General features: G+C 47.9%; 1 non-coding gene and 1 pseudogene across 1 annotated transcript; both read left to right on the forward strand.

The window, feature by feature from the left end:
• The first annotated feature begins 1,144 nt into the window (after positions 1-1,144).
• On the forward strand, positions 1,145-2,195 carry LOC102127091 (keratin, type I cytoskeletal 18 pseudogene; annotated as a pseudogene).
• A 15,075-nt stretch (positions 2,196-17,270) lies between these two features.
• LOC123567410 (U6 spliceosomal RNA) lies at positions 17,271-17,373 on the forward strand. Its single transcript, XR_006690319.1, has one exon. It is a non-coding gene; the product is annotated as a U6 spliceosomal RNA (small nuclear RNA).
• Positions 17,374-18,298: the final 925 nt, after the last annotated feature.

Genomic DNA, 18,298 nt, shown 5'->3' on the forward strand with positions numbered 1-18,298 from the left:
AATCCTGTGTCATGCCAAAACAGGTCGAGAAAATGACATTTGAACTGAGACATTAGTCCTTGTCCAGCTCCCTCTTCAAGGCGCTCTTGATCCCTCCCTCTTCACAGAAGTTGCTTCTGTTGACTTTTCAGCTGGGAGGCCCTCCTGGTTTCTCAGTTCTCTGCCATATTCCTATTCTGTTTCCTCGGCAGCCTGCTCCTCCTGGTTCCCTTCTCCTCGCTAGTGGGATTCCTCAGGCTCTGCTCCCACTCACCCTATGTTCCCTTCCTGGGCAGATTCACCCACTCACCCCTCTGCCGTTGGTCTTCATTACCATTCTTGTGTCAGTGCGCCCAGAACGATGATCCTAGGCCTGACAGCTCTCTGGAGCTCTAGGCCAGCTTCCTTGTAGACCTGCTCAGCTGTGTGATTTAAAGGCATCCTAGGCTGGGTGTGGTGGCTCACGCCTGTAATCCCAGCACTTTGGGAGGCCGAGGCAGGAGTTCGAGACCAGACTGACCAACATGGAGAAACCCCATCTCTACTAAAAATACAAAATTAGCCAGGTGTGGTGGCACATGCCTGTAATCCCAGCTACTCTGGAGGCTGAGGCAGGAGAATCACTTGAACCCGGGAGGGAGAGGTTGCGGTGAGCCAAGATTGCGCCATTGCAGTCCAGCCTGGACAACAAGAGCGAAACTCTGTCTCTAAATAAATAAATAAATAAAGGCATTCTAAGTTCTGCATGACTCAAACTGAACTCATCCACCACCTTCCTACCACCCCACGCTGTCTGCTCGGCTTCTCTTTCCCAGCAGACATAACCACCATCCTTGTAATTGCTCAAGAATTAACCCACACCTCATCTTTAACTCCTTGTCCACCTCCATGCCCCATATTACCAAATCAAGTTAATTTTATTTATTTTTATTTTTTTGAGATGGAGTCTCGCTCTGTTGTCTCAAGTTAATTTTAGCTCTTAAATAACACATTTGGGCCAGGTGTGGGGGCTCACACCTGTAATCCCAGCACTTTGGGAAGCCTAGGCGGGCAGATCACTTGAGGTCAGGGGTTTGAGACCAGCCTGGCCAACATGATGAAACCCCGTCTCTACTAAAAATACAAAAATTAGCTGGGCATGGTAGTGGGTGCCTGTAGTCCCAGCTACTCGGTAGGCTGAGGCAGGAGAATCACAGAACCCTGGACGCAGAGGTTGCAGTGAGCCGCAGTTGCGCCACTCCAGCCTAGGTGACAGAGTGAGGCACTGTCTCAAAAAAATAATAAAAAAGAAATAATGTCAGCAAAGCCTGAGTCCTGTCCTCTCACTCTCCCCCCTGGACAGCATGAGCTTCACCACTCCACCTTCTCCACCAACTACCCTACTGGTCCCTGGGCTCTGTCCAGACGCCTAGCTATGGCACCTTGCTGGTCAGCAGCCCAGTCAGCATCTATGCAGGCACCAGGGGCTCTGGTTCCCAGATCTCCAAATCCTGCTCCACCAGCTTCCGGGGTGGCATGGGGTCCGGGGACCTGTCCGTGGGGATGGCTAGGGATCTGGCAGGAATGGGAGGCATCCAGAATGAGAAGGAGAGCATGCAAAGCCTGAACGACCTTCTGGCCTCCTACCTGGACAGAATGAGGAGCCTGGAGACCAAGAACCAGAAGCTGGAGAGCAAAATCTGGGAACACCTGGAGAAGAAGGGACCCAGGTCAGAGACTGGAGCCATTACTTCAAAACCATCGAGGACCTGAAGGCTCAGATCTTCACAAATACCGTGGACAATGCTCGCATCGTTCTGCAGGTCGACAGTGCCCATCTTGCTGACTTTAGAATCAAGTAGGAAGCAGAGCTGGCTATGTGCTAGTCTGTGGAGAGCAACATCCATGGGCTCCACAAGGTCATTGATGACATCAGTGTCACTTGGTTGCAGCTGGAGACAGAGATCGAGGCTCTCAAGGAGGAGCTGCTCTTCATGAAGAAGAACCACAAAGAGGAAGTAAAAGGCCTACAAGCCCAGATTGCCAGCTCTGGGTTGACCGTGGAGGTAGATGCCCCAAATCTCAGGACCTCGGCAAGATCATGACAGACATCCGGGCCCAATATGACGAGCTGACTCAGAAGAACCGAGAGGAGCTGGACAAGTACTGGTCTCAGTAGACTGAGGAGAGCACCACAGTAGTCACCACGCAGTCCACCAAGGTTGGAGCTGCTGGGATGACTCTCACAGAACTGAAATGTACAGTCCTTGGAGATCTATCTGGACTCCATGAGAAATCTGAAGGCCAGCTTGGAGAACAGCCTGAGGGAGGTGGAGGCCTGCTATGCCCTGCAGATGGAACAGCTCAGCAGGATACTGCTGCACCTGGAGTCAGAGCTGGCATAGACCCAGGCAGAGAGATAGCACTAGGCCCAGGAGTAGGAGGCCCTGCTGAACATAAGGTCAAGCTGGAGGCTGAGATCACCACCTACTGCCGCCTGCTGGAAGAGAGCGAGGACTTCAATCTTGGTGATGCCCTGGACAGCCGCAACTCCATGCAAACCATCCAAAAGACCACTACCCACCAGATAGTGGATGGCAAAATGGTGTCTGAGACCAATGACACCAAAGTTCTGAGACATTAAGCCAGTGGAAGCAGGGTACCCTTTGGGGAACAGGAGGTCAATAAAAAGTTCAGAGGTAAAAAAAAGCAAAACACACATTTGTGTTTTCTTATCATCCCACTGGCACCTACATCTTAAAAGCCACTGTGATCTCATCTGAAATATTGCCACAACTTTCCATTTGAGCTCTCTCCATTGCTGCCCAGCCAACATCCAATCCCCCGCCACCAAGCAGCCAGAAGGATCTTCCAAAAATCCAAATGTGACCATATCCTTTAAAACCCTTCAGTGGCTTCAGTTACCCTCAAAGCCCCACACCCCACAGGGTCCTCAAGATCCTGTGACCTCTGCCAACTGCCTCCCTCTCCAACCTCGGCTTCTTGTGATTCTACGTTTCAGAATCAAAACATAGTCACTAGTGTGAAACAAAACAACCCTGACACCAAGAGTGAAACTGCCTCTCAAAAAAACCCCAAAAAACCCTGACACATAGTCAGGGAAGGCTATGCAATGAATGCTTGTATGCCTAATAACAAAAACCATCACAAAAAATTCACAAACATCACAAAACAACCTTGCACAAAGGCCATCGCAATGCAACTTTTTTTTTTTTTTTTTTTTTGAGACGGAGTTTCACTCTTGTTGCCCAGGCTGGAGCATAATGGCATGATCTTGGCTCACTGCAACCTCTGCCTCCCAGGTTCAAGCGATTCTTCTGCCTCAGCCTCCCTAGTAGCTGAGATTACAGGCGCGCACCACCATGCCCGGCTAATTTTTGTATTTTTAGTAGAGACAGAGTTTCACTATGTTAGCCAGGCTGGTCTTGAACTTCTGACCTCAGGTGATCTTCCCACCTCAGCCTCCTAAAGTGCTTGGATTACAGGCATGACCCACTGCACCCAGCCCGGAATGCAACTTTATACAAAAAATACTTCTACAAGGACATCTGCTCAGCAACTGCCTGTACAACCTCACACTGCCGACACCCGTGTTAATGATCTTTGTAGCCAAAGATAAATTAAAAAAAAAATTACCTGCCTAGCGCAATGGCTCCCACCTATAATCCCAACATTTTGGGAGGCCCGAGGCAAGAGGATCGCTTGAGGCCAGGAGTTAGAGACCAGTCTGGCCAACATAGTGAGATCTTGTCTTTGAAAAAAAATTAATTATGTAGGCTGGGCACGGTGGCTTATGCCTATAATCCCAGAACTTTGGGAGGCAGAGATAGAAGGATCGCTGGAGCCCAGGAGTTCCAGCCCAGGAGTTCGAGACCAAAGCCAGACCCATCTCTTAAAAAAAAAAAAAAAAAATTAGCTGGGTGTGGTGACACCCGCCTCTGGTCCCAGCTATTCAGGAGGCTGAGGCAGAAGGATTGCTTGAGCCCAGGAGGTTGATGCTGCAATAAGCCAAGATTGTACCACTGTACCCCAGCCTGGATGACGCAACGGGACCCTGTCTCAAAGATAAAAAATAAAATTTTTAAAAAGCATAACCCTCATTTTGTCCTTTAAAAACCTTTGTCTGTTCCATAGCTCGGTTGATACTTGATCATCAAAAAGAACCAACCTTTGTCTATCCATGTGTGGTGGCACGCACCTGCAGTCCCAGCTACTCAGGAGGTTGAGGCGAGATTGCTTGAGTCCAGGAGTCCAAGGCTTCCCTGAGCTATGATTGTGTCACTACACTCCAGCCTGGGCAACAGAGGGGGACCTTGTTTCAAAAAACAAACAAAACGAAAACCTTTGTCTTCCTTTACCTCCCCAAATATACAGTAGTTTGCTATGACACATGTACCCATGGCAATGCTCTATTCCCGACTAAATATCTTTTTCTTCTAGAGAGCCTCTCTCTGTTAATTTAGGTTGACATATATGGTGTCAGAAATGGGACCTGAAAAAGATTAGCACTGGAAAAAATCAGTGATTCTTGGAATTGGTGTACAGTATACACTAGAGCCCTTTGAGCTCACTGCTTCCATGGCTCACCTTTTCTGCGCTGGTGAGTTTTCTCTCAGGTGAGCCTCCCTCTTTTTGGTAGAGGCTTTTTTGTTTTGTTTTGTTTTGTTTCAGAGACAGGGTCTTACTCTGTCCCCTAGACTGGAGTATAATGGCACAATCATAGCTCACTGCAGCCTTGAACTCCTGGGCTCAAGTGATCCTCCTGCCTCAGCCTCCCAAGTAGCTGGGACTATAGACATGTGCCACCACACTCACCTAATTTTTTTTTTTTTTTTGAGACGGAGTCTAGCTCTGTTGCCCAGGCTGGAGTACGATCGCGCGATCTCGGCTCACTGTAAGCTCCACCTCCTGGGTTCATGCCATTCTCCTGCCTCAGCCTCCTGAGTAGCTGGGACCACAGGTGCCCGCCACCATGCCTGGCTAATTTTTTTTTTTTGTATTTTTTGTAGAGACAGAGTTTCATTCACCGTGTTAGCCAGGATGGTCTCGATCTCCTGACCCCGTGATCCGCCTGCCTCGGCCTCCCAGAGTGCTGAGATTACAGGCATAAGCCACCGCGCCCAGCCAACCCACCTAATTTTTTTTTTTTTTTTTTGTAGAGATAGGGACTTACTATGTTGCCCAAGCTGGTCTTGAACTCCTGGCCTCAAGTGATCCACCCTCCTCGGCCTCCCAAAGTGCTGGGATTACAGTCGTGAGCCACTGTGCCCGGTCAAAACTGTGTTTTTTTTTTTTTTTTTTTGATGGAGTCTTGCTGTGTTGCCAAGCTGGAGTGCAGTGGCGCCATCTCTGCTCACTGCAAGCTCTGTCTCCCTGGTTCACACTATTCTCTTGCCTCAGCCTCCCGAGTAGCTGGGACTACAGGTGCTCGCCACCACATCTGGCTAATTTTTTTATATTTTTAGTAGAGACAGGGTTTCATCGTGTTAGCCAGGATGGTCTTGATCTCCTGACCTCGTGATCCACCCGCCTTGGCCTCCCAAAGTGTTGGGATTACAGGCGTGAGCCACCGCACCTGACCAAAAAATGTGTTCTTTATTGAAAATAAAAGAATAATTTTGTTTAATTTGGAGGTTATGTAAGTTTTTAAAAAATATGGACTGGCTGGGCGCGGTGGCTCTCGCCTGTAACCCCAGCACTTTGGGAGGCTGAGGTGGGCAGATGACCTGAGGTCAAGAGTTTGAGACCAGCCTGGCCAACATGGCAAAACCCCATCTTTACTAAAAATACAAAAATTAGCTGGGCGTGATGGCTCGTGCCTGTAGTCCTAGCTACATGGGAAGCTGAGGCAGGAGAATCGCTTGAACCCAGAAGGAAGAGCTTGCAGTGAGCCGAGATTGCGTTACTGCATTCCAGCCTGGGCGACAGAGCGAGACTCCATCTCAAAAACAGAAAAGAAAAAATGGACTTATGAAGGAAATAGAAACAAGATAGTAGTACCAATAACTGAGAGAGATATGAAGAAAGTTATGGATATGAAGATATATTTTTAATAAGGAAGGTTAAGAAAAGAGAATAATTTTGTATGGGAAAGAATCTTTGGTAAATTTATGTTCTAAAGTAAAATGATTGGTATTTAACGAAGAGGAAGTATAAGACAGGGCAGAGAGTCAAAGCACATTTTCAGTGGTCCGAATAAGTCATGATGATGTTCATGAAGGGAGAATTTATGAAAAGCATTTTGTGTGTGATTAAGTTGGCTATAATTAGAAAGGAATTATTTATATGTCCTTCTAAAGATATATTAAAAATACACTGCTACAAAACTAAAAACTTGATATCCCCTATGTTAACCAGGTTTTCTTTTCTTTTTCTTTTTTTTTTTTTTTTTTTTTTTTTTTTTTGTTGAGATAGAGTCTCACTCTGTAGCCCAGGCTGGAGTGCAGTGGCACAATCTCGGCTCACTGCAAGCTCCGCCTCCTGGGTTCATGCCATTCTCCTGCCTCAGCCACCCGAGTAGCTGGGACTACAGGTCCCCACCACCATGCCTGGCTAATTTTTTCTATTTTTTAGTGGAGATGGGTTTTCACCATGTTAGCCTGGATGGTCTTGATCTCCTGACCTCGTGATTCGCCCACCTCGGCTTCCCAAAGTGCTGGGATTACAGGTGTGAGCCCCCGCCCCCGGCCCAGGTTTTCTTCTTCTCCTTCTCCTTCTCCTTCTCCTTCTCCTTCCCCTTCCCCTTCCCCTTCTCCTTCCCCTTCCCCTTCCCCTTCTCCTTCCCCTTCCCCTTCTCCTTCTCCTTCCCCTTCTTCTTCTCCCTCCTCTTCTTCTTCTCCCTCCTCTTCTTCTTCTCCCTCCTCTTCTTCTCCCTCCTCTTCTTCTTCCTCCTCTTCCTCTTCTTCCTCCTCTTCCTCTTCTTCCTCCTCTTCCTCTTCTTCCTCCTCTTCCTCTTCCTCCTCTTCCTCTTCTTCCTCCTCTTCCTCTTCTTCCTCCTCTTCCTCTTCTTCCTCCTCTTCCTCCTCCCCCTCCTCCTCCTTCTTCCTCCTCCTTCTTCTCCTCCTCTTTTTTTTGAGACAGAGTCTCGCTCTGTCACCCAGGCTGGGGTGCAGTGTCGCGATCTCAGCTCACTGAAACCTCCGCCTCCCGGGTTCAAGCAATTCGCCCTGTCTCAGCCTCCCAAGTAGCCTGAATTACAGGCACGCCGCCACGCCTGGCTAATTTTTGTTGTTGTTGTTGTTGAGATGGAGTCTTGCTCTGTTGCCCAGGCTGGAGTGCAGTGGCGCAATCTCAGCTCACTGCAACCTCTGCCTCCCAGGTTCAAGCAATTCTCCTGCCTTAGCCTCCTGAGTAACTGGGATTACAGGTGTGTGCCACAATGACGGGCTAATTTTTGTATTTTAGTAGAGACGGGGTTTCACCATGTTAGTCAGGCTGGTCTTGAACTCCTGACCTCAGGTGATCCGCCCGCCTCGGCCTCCCAAAGTGCTGGGATTACAGGCGTGAGCCACCATGCCTGGCAGGTTTTCTTTTTCTTTTAAATTTGTATTTATTTGTTGTTGTAGAGATGGGGATCTCACTATGTTACCCAGGCTGGTCTGGAACTCCGGGCCTCAAGTAGTCCTCACGTCTCAGCCTCCCAAAGTGCTGGGATTAACAGGCCTGAGTCACCACGCCCAGCCAATTAAGTCTTTTTGAACTGGAATGAACTTTGGGATTTTGCAGTTGGGCCCATGGAGGGCCTCTAATGATGTATTTCTCAACTTGTAGAGATATTAAACGATTAGATTTATCTGGTAAGTTGTACAGGAAGCATTGTCAAGTGATAAGTGATTCTATTACTAGATCTTTCAGTTACATTTATGGGTATGTTATTGGTATAAATATTTCAAAAATTATATAAATCCATAGATTCCTAATGTTATCTGTCATAATTTTGGTTATGTTAATCTCTTCTAAAGTTAAATGTGTATGGATATTTTATTAATGTGATTTTTTTTTTTTTTTTTTTTTATGAGACAGAGTCTTGCTCTGTTGCCCAGGCTGGAGTGCAGTGGCACGATCTCGGCTCACTGGAAGCTCCACCTCCCGGGTTCACGCCATTCTCCTGCCTCAGCCTCCCGAGTAGCTGGGACTACAGGCGCCCACCACTACGCCCAGCTAATTTTTTGTATTTTGTTTAGTAGAGACAGGGTTTCACCGTGTCAACCAGGATGGTCTCGATCTCCTGACCTCGTGATACATCCGCCTTGGCTGCCCAAAGTGCTGGGATTACAGGCATGAGCCACCACGCCCAGCTGTGAATTGCATGAGCCACCACACCCAGCCGTGAATTTTTTTTGTTGTTGTTGAGACAGAGTCTCACACTATTGCCCCAGCTGGAGTGCAATGGCACAGTCTCAGCTCACTGCAACCTCTGCCTCCCAGGTTCAAGCGATTCTCCTGCCTCAGCCTCCCGAGTAGATGGGACTACACGCACCCGCCACCACACCTTGCTTATTTTTTGTATTTTTTAGTAGACATGGGGTTTCACTATGTTGGCCAGGCTGGTCTCGAACTCCTGACCATGTGATCCACCCACCTTGGCCTTCCAAAGTGCTGGGATTACAGGCGTGAGCCACCGTGCCTGGCCAATTAATGTGAATATTCTACAGATTATATTCAATTTATGAATGTCTGATGTTCCTTATGTGACTCTGTCAGTCATGATTCTGGTTGTTATCTTAAAATCCTGCATATGGCCAGGCGCAGTGGCTCATACCTGTAATCCCAGCACTTTAGGAGGTGGAGGCAGGAGGATAGCTTGAGTCCAGGAGTTCTAAACCAGCCTGGGCAATATAGAAAGGCTCCACCTCTATAAAAAATTAGCCAGACATGGTGATGCACCCCTGTGGACCCAACTACTCAGGAGGCTGAGGACTCTTTCTCTTTTAGAGAGCCTCTTTCTGTTACTTAGGTTGATATTTTCACATCTACTTCTGCACTCTTTTTACTCCAACCATACGGGCCTTATTATTATTTAAAAAAAAACAAAACAAAACAGAGTTTCGCTCTTGTTGCCCAGGTTGGAGTGCTGGAGTGCAATGGTGCAACCTTGGCTCACCTCAACCTCTGCCTTCCAGGTTCAAGCAATTCTCCTCCCTCAACCTCCTGAGTAGCTGGGATTACAGGCATGCGCCACCACGCCCAGCTAATTTTGTATTTTTAGTAGAGATGGGGTTTCTCAGGCTGGTCAGGCTGGTCTCGAACTCCCAACCTCAGGTGATCCGCCTGCCTAAAGTGCTGGTATTACAGGGGTGAGCCACTGCGCCCGGCCCCATACAAGTCTTCTTTCTGCACCTCAAGTGGGTCATGTTCCCCACCTCAAGGAGTACACACATTCCCTTTCCTCTGAAATATTGGGTGCCCCAGGCCCATCTTTGCCTATTTTTTTTTTTTTTTTTTCCAGATAGGGTCTTGCTTCATTTCCCAAGCAGGAGTGCAGTGGCACCATCAAGCTCGCTGCGACCTCTCCCTCCTGGGCTCAACAGATCTTTCTGCCTTGGCCTCCCAAAGTGCTGGGATTATAGGCACAAGCCACCGCACCTGGCCAAATTTCTTTTAGTATAAATATTTTCCAAATATTGCATATGAGTGTGAATAATTTGTACAAGCAGGCCAGGAAGTAAATGCCAGGAATATTCATACTAAAAATTATTTGCTATTTATCTGAAATTCAGTTAACTGAGCATTCTGTATTTTTATTGGTTAACTCTAGCAACCCTACTCGACATACGTTTGCAGAATAAACGTTCTGAACATCTGCTCTGTGCCAGACGACCGACACCTTCTCATTAAATTATTTGTTCAATTACAAGAAGTTAAGCCCTTGAGTGTAATGGCTGTGTCTGTCTTATGCACCACTGGTCTCCATGCCTGACCCCGGGTAGACTCAATAAGTGTTTCTAGAATTGAAATAGAGCTAAAAGGGGGACTTTTTCCAATGGTTACTTTCTTTCCGTGGCAGCTTGTCCACCCTGGAAGGAGTCTGGTGCAGCGGTAAGGAGAGCCTGAAGGGGGCAGTGTCACCCCCTGGCTCTGGCCTCCCGTTGTCCATCACCATGGGGAGGCGGGGCCTCAAATCGGAAGCACATGAAGTCGGAACTTGGAAGGCAGAGAAGGCAAGACAGGTGGGCAGGCAAGATGGCTGCTGCCAGGTGGGGTCCTACCTGCCGAGGTCCTCAATGTGGTCCCTTTATTCCTCCCTTGTTATTTCCTGGCTCTCTGCAGTGTCTTCTGCTGAATGTCCCATGCAGGGCTCAGCTGGGCTCCATGAATACAAGAATAGCGACAATGATGGTAATTATTTTCATCCCTGGTTCCTGACAGTAATTTTGATTTAATCCTTCCCACTTTAGGCCCTGAAAGGTGATCAAAACCAAGCATTCAGTTTCTCCAGGAAAGTGGATCTCATGGAATTAGCTTAGCCAGCGTTGGTGGAGGGATACTAAATAGCATTACCTTTGTAGAGGAGGGAATGGAGCCCAGAGAAGCTGAGGTCATTTGCCCAGGACAAGAAGTGAGACTTGATATTCCAGTGCAGAGGTGCGATTAGATGTATAGTCCCCAGCACAGACTGCGTGGAGTCTCCTATTCCCAGCATCCACACTAGCTAATCTAGGGGTCAGGTGACCACTCACTAACTTGACCTTGAACAAGTTATTCTAATCCGTTTGTGCTTATCTGTAAATGGGGCTAATAAGTGTCTTTCTCATAGAGTTGTGGGAATTTAGTGAAATAATCCAGAACATTGCACAATGTAAGTGCTTAATCAGTGCAAGCTACCAATGTCATTATTGTTTGTCTCATCCATTCCTGAGACCTCCCAGGGCCCAACCCCATCCCAGCAGGCTAGCTGTTAATGTTTGATGACTAAACATTACTATGAAGTGAAGTGATTCCCTAATTTGGCCTGAAGAGATGAATTACCTGGGGGGCACTTGCTACAAAAATCTATTCTCAGGCCCCTGCCTTAGAGATTCTAATTGGTGGGGCCTGGGAATCTGTATCTTTAAAAAAGCCTCAGGTGAAATCCATCTGTAGGCTGGTTTCAAAAGTCCTTAGGTAATGTAAGACCAGAAAGGCAGGGCGTGGTGGATCATGCCTGTAATCCCAGCACTTTGAGAGGCCAAGGCAGTTGGATCACGAGGTCAAGAGAAACCCAGTCTCTACTGAAAATACAAAAATTAGCTAGGCGTGGTAGCAGGCTCCTGTAGTCCCAGCTACTCGGGAGGCTGAGGCAGGAGTAATCACTTGAACCCAGGAGGTGGAGGGTGCAGTGAGCCGAGATCATGCCACTGCACTCCAGCCTGGGTGACAGAGCAAGACTCCGTCTCAAGAAAAAAAAAAAAAGACAGGATAGTGCTACATTAAACACATTGTGACAGGGGTGGGGTGGAGACTCCTGGTGATTAGAGTCAGGTGGATTAGCTCAGCCCTTACAGGTTGCAAGAATTTAAAGTCATGATTACCTTTCTGATTATAAAAATCATCTAGGGCTGGGCGCAGTGGCTTACACCTGTAATCCCAGCACTTTGGGATGCCTAAGTAGGAAGATCGCCTAAGCCCAGGAGTTTGAGATCAGCCTGGGCAACATGGTGAAACCCCCTCTCTACAAAAAACATGTAAAAAAAATAGCCAGGTGTGGTGACGCACACCTGTAATCCCAGCTAGGAGGCTGACGTGGGAGGATCTTTTAAGTCCAGGAGGTGGAGGTTGCAGTGAGCCGAGATCCCGTCACTGCACTCCAGGCTGGGCAACAGAGTGATACACTGTCTAAAAACCAAAAAAACAAAAAAAATCATCTAGTCTATTTACATGGTCTCAGATGATTGCATACATTATTTAGAAAGGGAAAATTAGTGACTTTGTAGAATCGCTGCTAGTGTCAAAACCTAGCTGATCCCATCTTAACTAAGCGATGAAAGTTACTGTCACAGATAATGGAACAGACCATAGGTGACTCAATGGGATGTACTGAAGAGGCAGCACCACTCCTGCGGTTCCAGGAAGGAAAACATAGAGGCTGAGTGTCATCATAAGGAAGCATCAGGCAAATCCAATGGAGGGAGTCCGCAAATCTTTCAAAACGTCAAGATCAGAAACTAAAGATGCCTGACAACTAACTGCAATGCTGCACGATCCTGAATTGAATCCTTGAGGTTGTGAGGGTTGCTATAAAGGATGTTATTGGGCCAACTGAATATGGCCTATGGAATAAGGAATAAGTAATTGATCCCTGTTAGATTTCCTGATTTTGATAATCATATCACAGTTACATAATAGAATGTCCTTGTTCTTAGCAGACATACAGTAAAGAGTATGGGGTAAAGGGGCATGACATCTCTAATCCACTCTGATATGGTTTAGAAAATAATAGTGTATGTGCATATAAAAAATATACATATACACACACACATGAGCACACAGGTAGGGTATAATAAAGCAAATATGCACAAATGCACAGTGTTAAAAATTACAATGCCCCTTGTTTAAAAAAAAAGTAACAGGGAAGACAAATATAAAGAAGGAAGTGGAAGCCACTCCTCTTCCTACGGCCCCCCCGCACCAGTCCCTGAGACAACCAGGATGACAATTTCAATCAGTAGTGAAACTCTTACATGTCTTTGCGTTATTATATATATATATATTTTTTTAATTTTTATTTTTATTGAGAGAGTGTCTTGCTCTGTTGCCCAGGCTGGAGTGCAATGGCGCAATCTCGGCTCACTGCGATCTCCACCTCCCAGGTTCAAGTGATTCTCCTGTCTCAGCCTCCCAAGTAGCTGGGACTACAGGTACACGCTGCCATGCCAGGCTGATTTTTTGTATTTTAGTAGAGACAGGGTTTTACGATATTGCCCTGGCTGGTCTTGAACTCCTGAGCTCAGGCAATCCACCCGCCTCAGCCTCCCAAAGTGCTAGGATTACAGGCGTGAGCCACCTTGCCTGGCCCGGGTCATTATAGTTTTGATTGAAACCGAAAATGCGCGAATGCTTTACTGTCCATCTATAACTTGTGTTTTTCACGCTGATATCTGTCAACATCTTTCCATGTTGATGTGGTTTTATTTCCAATGGCCGCATGATGCTGCCTGGTAGGGACGGAGCATACTTTGTTTAGCAATAGGTGTTTAGGTTGTTTCTAGCTTGACTCCTACAGACAGTACTAGAGTGAGCATCCTTAAAAATACATCTTCCCCAACTTGTCAGATTATTTTGTTTGTAGAGCTGCTGGGTCAAAAGGAGAAAGTCTCTGAGAAGGGACAGAGGCTGACAGTCTGGGGAGATTGCGAGAGAAAGACTGAGAGTCAGAGATCTATAGAAGCAGAGAGAGGCGGAAAGAGGCAGATGCAGAGAAACAGAGGCTGGGTGCGGTGGCTCACGCCTGTAATCCCAGCAATTTGGAAGGCTGAATTGGGCAGATCACTTGAGTTCTAGAGTTTGAAACCAGCCCGGCCAACATGGCGAAACCCTGTCTCCACTAAAAATACAAAAATTAACTGGGCTTGGTGGCACACGACTGTAGTCCCAGCTGCTCAGAAGGCTGAGGCACAAGAATCTCTTGAGCCTGGGAGGCAGAGGTTGCAGGGAGCCGAAATCGCGCCACTACACTCTAGCCTGGCCAACTGAGCGAGACTCTGTCTCAAAAAAAAAAAAAAAAAGAGAGAGATGGAGAGAGACGAGAAAGAGCAAGGTTGATAGAGAGTGAGATTGGGAGAGTGACAGGGAGTTGCTTTCGATGGAGACTGAGAAGGAATTCCTCTGATCCATGGGGTCTCCATGGCCACAGGAATCTAGTCAGGAAAGTGACTAAGCGACTTTTAGGAACACACCCAGTGGATACAATCGTAGCTGAGGTCAGAGTCCTTTGTGCAAGGATCTTCATGGGGCTATTGTTCCTGGAAAGCAAAAAATGGGAAACGACCTAATTGCCCATCAACAGGGGACTGGTTATAGATTGTGCTGGAAACGCTGATAGGAGCCCATCTCCAAGTAGGGTTGGCAGATAATAGCAAAAAAAACCACAGAAGGCCCAGTTAAATTTGAATTTAAAATGAAGCATGTGTCTCATGCAGCCTTATACACTAAAAACCTATTTGTTGTTTATCTAAACTTCACATGTAATTGGGCATCTGTATTTTATCTGGAAACTATTAATCTCTAAGATAAGTGAGAAAAGCCAGGTGAGGTCAGGAGAGGGGCTGCTCTTGGTGAGGGGGTGTGTGTTGGCGGGGGCTGCTGAGGTGGCCGTCAGTTTCAGCTCCTGTCCTGGGTGTGGTTACAGTTGAAGGGAAGGGACTGACCCGGGGTCACAGAAGCAGAGGTTGAAGGGCTAGGCTCCACCCCAGGCTCCATGCTCTGTAGTGATTTGTATATATGTGTTAAAAGTGTTAATGTTTTCAATAAAAGTACGACAAACAGACCATAATTTTCTAAACTCCATTTAAGCATTTCTGATTTAAAAAAATACTGGCAGTCTCAGCTGGGTGTGGTGGCTCACACTTGTAATCCCAGCACTTTGGGAGGCCAAGGCGGAAGAATCACAAGTTCAGGAGTTCAAGACCAGCCTGGCCAAGATGGTGAAACCCCATCTCTACTAAAAATACAAAAATTAACCGGATGCAGTGGCAGGCGCCTGTAATCCCAGCTACTTGGGAGGCTGAGACAGGTGAATCGCTTGAACCTGGGCAGTGGAGGTTGCAGTGAGCCGAGATCACGCCATTGCACTCCAGCCTGGGTGACAATGAGACTCCGTTTCACCAAAAATAAAACAAAATAAAATAACAACAACAACAAAAACTGGCAGTCTCAGAAACTCTAAGGGGCCTCCCTGAACACTTTCATTTCCTGGAACACTCATCTGCCCCTGGGCTTTTTTATCACTGTCACCTGGAATGTCCTCTTACCCCACCCTCCGCCAGCCCCTTCACTCACCTGCTCATGCCTGTGACCTCAAGCTGGAGTCAGCCTGGCTCTCACTCCTCTGAGTCACCTTAGGTGCCTCAGAGTTGCATGAACACTGAACCAGCTGTTACCCCGCTTCCCCCTCGCCTGTGAGCTACGCGGTGCAGGAACCTTGTCTGCACAGCTGGTTTATCACAGTATCCTAGCCCATTCAGCCAGGTACCCGCCACAGCTTGCTCACTACGCCTTGGGCATGTTAGTACAGCATCTCTCTGAGCCTCAGTTTCCTCATTTATAAAATGGAGCTGATAATCTTGCCTACCACTCAAGGCCAATGTGACAGAGATGGGAAAGGGAAATGGCATTAACATCACTAAGGTAATATTTGAACTGAGGCCAGCTCTGGGAGGATCTGGGGAAGGGTGTTCCAGGCATCCTTGGGGAAAAAGGAGACTGCGGGCAGCCGCGAGAGCCAGGTCACTGTGGTCTGCGCGGCAGCCAAGTCCCTAAATAAAAAAGAAAAAGAAAAGAGTTTGCTCTCACTTTCCTCTTCTTGCCAATACCTCTCACCTGCTGGGGATCAAAGATGCACAAAGCTCTACAGGTATGCAAGGCAGGTGCCGGCAGGGGAGCCCGGAGACCCTGGGATTTTCCTGGAGGCAGATTCTGCCAGGAAGATGGAGAGAGCAGGGCTCTATCAGTGCAGTCTGATGGGTAAGGGGCCAAGTCTGAGACAGTCTGAATGAGAAGTGTGGGAGCAAGTGTGCATGTATGAGACCCTGAGCCCGCCCACCCTGCAAGTGCCCAGAGACTCACTGGGGAAGGTGTGCTTTGCACTATAGGGACATCCCAGTGGCCTATCTCAGGCCTTGAGCTCCAGAGGCATCGATCTCCCAGGTGTGGAACTGGGCTCTGGCAGACATGTGATCGGACCCGGGCAGGTGCACAGAGGCCTGGCTTCGGGGCCCAGCTCAGCCCCCCAACATCCACCTTTGAAGGCTTCCACAACTTTCCTTTTTCCAAGGTGACCACCTCCTCCCACTTTGTCTGGGATTGCCCCAGAACACCCTCAGTGCCAGGCAAACTGGGCCGGTTGGTCACCAGACATACTACTCCATTGGACAGAGGAAGAAGAGTCTCAGAGGCTGTCAGTATCTGCCTCATTTTTTGTCGCTGGATTTTTTTCATGAAAAGTTTACTTGAAATAGTGACACATATCTCTGAAATAAAACATTCATATTCTTTAAAATGGCTTCTAGGCTGGGCTCACACCTGTAATCCCAGCACTTTGGGAGGCCGAGGCAGGTGGATCACCTGAGGTCAAGAGTTCAAGAGCAGCCTGGCCAACATGGTGAAACCTCGTCTCTACTAAAAAAAAAAAATTAGTTGGGCATGGTGGTGCACACTTGTAGTCCCGGCTACTTGGGGATGCTGAGGCAGGAGAATCGCTTGAACCCAGGAGGCAGAAGTTGCAGTGAGCTGAGATCATACCACTGCGCTCCAGCCTGGGTGACAGAGGAAGACTTCATCTAAAAACAAAAACAAACAAACAAAGACTTCTAGAGGCCGGGCACAGTGGCGCACGCCTGTAATCCCAGCACTTTGGGAGGCCAAGGCAGGCGGATCACCTGAGGTCAGGAGTTCAAGACCACCCTGGCCAACATGGTAAAAACCCGTTTCTAATAAAAATACAAAAATTAGCTGGGCACAGTGGCATGTGTCTGTAGTCCCAGCTGCTCCTCAGGAGACCAGGCAGGAGAATCACTTGAACTTGGGAGATGGAAGTTGCAGTGAGCCGAACTTGAGCCACTACACTCCAGCCTGGACAACAGAGCCAGACTCCATCTCAAAAAAAAAAAAAAAAAAAAAAGTGCCGGGCGAGGTGGCTTACGCCTATAATCCTAGCACTTTGGGAGGCCGAGGCAGGTGGATCACGAGGTTGGGAGATCAAGACCATCCTGGTTAACACAGTGAAACCCCCTCTCTACTAAAAATAAAAAATTTAGCTGGGCGTGGTGGTGGGCACCTATAGTCCCAGCTACTCAGGAGGCTGAGGCAGGAGAATGGCATGAACCCGGGAGGCGGAGCTTGCAGTGAGCCGAGATAATGGCCCTGCACTCCAGGCTGGGTAACAGAGTGAGACTCTGTCTCAATAAATAAAAATTTTAAAAATGCTTATAGAGAAAGAAGCCATCTTTCTTCCCCGCCCTGCTCCCGTCCTCTGAAGCAGCCAGCTTCTTGGATCTCTCAGAGACAGATATTATCTTATTTACTTCTGCACAAAAGGCAGCCTATTACATATGCTGTTCACCTGATATATTTTTTTAAGAGATGAAGTCCTGCACTCGCTTTGGCAGCATATACACTAAATTTGGAATGATACAGAGAACATTAGCATGGCCCTTGTGCAAGGATGACACACAAATTCATAAAGCATTCCATATTTTTAATTTAAAAGAAAGAAAAAGTGATGGAGTCTTCTCTGTCACCCAGGCTGGAGTGCAGTGGCATGATCATAGTTAACTGCAGCCTCCAACTCCTGGGCTCAAGGGATCCTTCCACCTCAGCCTCCCAAGTAGCTGGGACTACAGGTGTGTGCCACCATGCCCAACTAATTATTAATTTTGTTGTTGTTGACACAGTCTTGCCATCTTGCCCAGGCTGGTCTTGAACTCCTGGGCTCAACTGATCCTCCTGCCTTGGCCTCTCAAAATGCTGGGATTATAGCCATGAGCCACTGCACCTAGCCCGCTTGATTTTTTTTTTTAAACACCTGTTTTGTTTTTGTTTTTGTTTTTGTTTTTGTTTAGATGGAGTTTTGCTCTTGTTGCCCAGGCTGGAGTGCAATGGTGCGATCTTGGTTCACTGCAACCTCCGCCTCCTGGGTTCAAGTGATTCTCCTACCTCGGCCTCCCAAGTAGCTGGGATTACAGGCACCTGCCACCACGCCCAGCTAATTTTGTATTTTTAGTAGAGACAAGGTTTCTCCATGTTGGTCAGGCTGGTCTCCAACTCCTGACCTCAGGTGATCCTCCCGCCTCGGCCTCCCAAAAGTGCTGGGATTACAGGCATGAGCCACCGCGCCCAGCAACACCTGATATTTTTTTCAGTTAAAAATATATGAGGCCGGGCGCGGTGGCTCAAGCCTGTAATCCCAGCACTTTGGGAGGCCGAGACAGATGGATCACGAGGTCAGGAGATTGAGACCATCCTGGCTAACACGGTGAAACCCCGTCTCTATTAAGAAATACAAAAAAAACTAGCCGGGCGAGGTGGCGGGCGCCTGTAGTCCCAGCTACTTGGGAGGCTGAGGCCGGAGAATGGCGTGAACCCGGGAGGCGGAGCTTGCAGTGAGCTGAGATCCGGCCACTGC

This window comes from Macaca fascicularis, chromosome 10, assembly GCF_037993035.2.
Source record: "Macaca fascicularis isolate 582-1 chromosome 10, T2T-MFA8v1.1".
Lineage (NCBI taxonomy): Eukaryota > Metazoa > Chordata > Mammalia > Primates > Cercopithecidae > Macaca > Macaca fascicularis.